This window comes from Cyprinodon variegatus, unplaced genomic scaffold, assembly GCF_000732505.1.
Source record: "Cyprinodon variegatus isolate N-32 unplaced genomic scaffold, C_variegatus-1.0 Scaffold287, whole genome shotgun sequence".
NCBI lineage: Eukaryota > Metazoa > Chordata > Actinopteri > Cyprinodontiformes > Cyprinodontidae > Cyprinodon > Cyprinodon variegatus.
In genome coordinates, this window is record NW_015150740.1 from 782041 (window position 1) to 783160 (window position 1120).

Genomic DNA, 1120 nt, shown 5'->3' on the forward strand with positions numbered 1-1120 from the left:
AACCAACTTAAGGACCATCTACAGCCACCTACCGGACTGGAGGGTAATCATCGATTTAATGGCTACGGTTAAATTAGTCTATTTTTAAGGAATCTGGTTAGTTGATCCTGATAAATTAGATAAAAGAAATACTTCACCCTCTCAAATTTTCTCTGTATTTGAAACATTCTATTATGCTTCTGAATACTTGTCGCTTTTGTTGTTTTCCTATAAGATAAAAAATATTTTTGAGACAAAGGCTGTTATAATTATATATATATATATAATAAGAATATATTTTTTAGACCCAGTCCAGCCCTGGCCACATTCATTTGAAAATTATAAATATGCCATCATACAGCCAAAGAACCACTCAAATATTTATTAAGTTGTTAGGGGTTTGCATTGAACATATTAATGTGAAAGCAGCATAAAAAGTTTTATTCTAACAGCACGTCACAGGATGTGTAGCTGTACAGGCACTTTTTTTGCACTATTTGTTTCCTCAGTAATATTCCCGCGTAAAATCGCTCTTTATTAATGTTTCTCCAATACAGGTAAAACAAAGTCATCTGGTGTGAAGGTGTATGCATAAAAGCACACTTACTTCTTGTATATTTTTTTTTGTAAGCAGTTTCTCTGTAGAATATTCTTGATAATTGTCATATTTCTCTGAGAAGGTGCGCCGCACATTTGCAGCCCCCTGCTCCCCAAGGGGATGGGTCAAATGCAGAGTTAAATTTCTCCAGTGTGAGATTAATAATGTTAAATTATATAATTATTATTATAAACAGGCCCATTCAGTGCCCCTATCAAGTTAAATGAGCAAGCAAGGGGCACCGATATGAAAAATATATTTGAAATGTATCCAGTATGTGGGTTAAAACTTTGCTTTATGTCACGTTGAGCACATAAAAACTGCAATTATTTGTGATTACTTCTGATTTATATGGACATTTTATGTGATTAATCATGGTTGAAAATCCTAACTTTACAGGTGATGAAGCAGACTGAAAATGTTTTGTCATTGTCTCCTCTCTCTTCTTTCTTTCATCTTTTTCTTTTTTCTTTTTTCCTTTTCTTCTTCTGTTTTTCTGCTCTATTTACATTGCAGTGTCCATATAAACTGTAAAACTCCCTG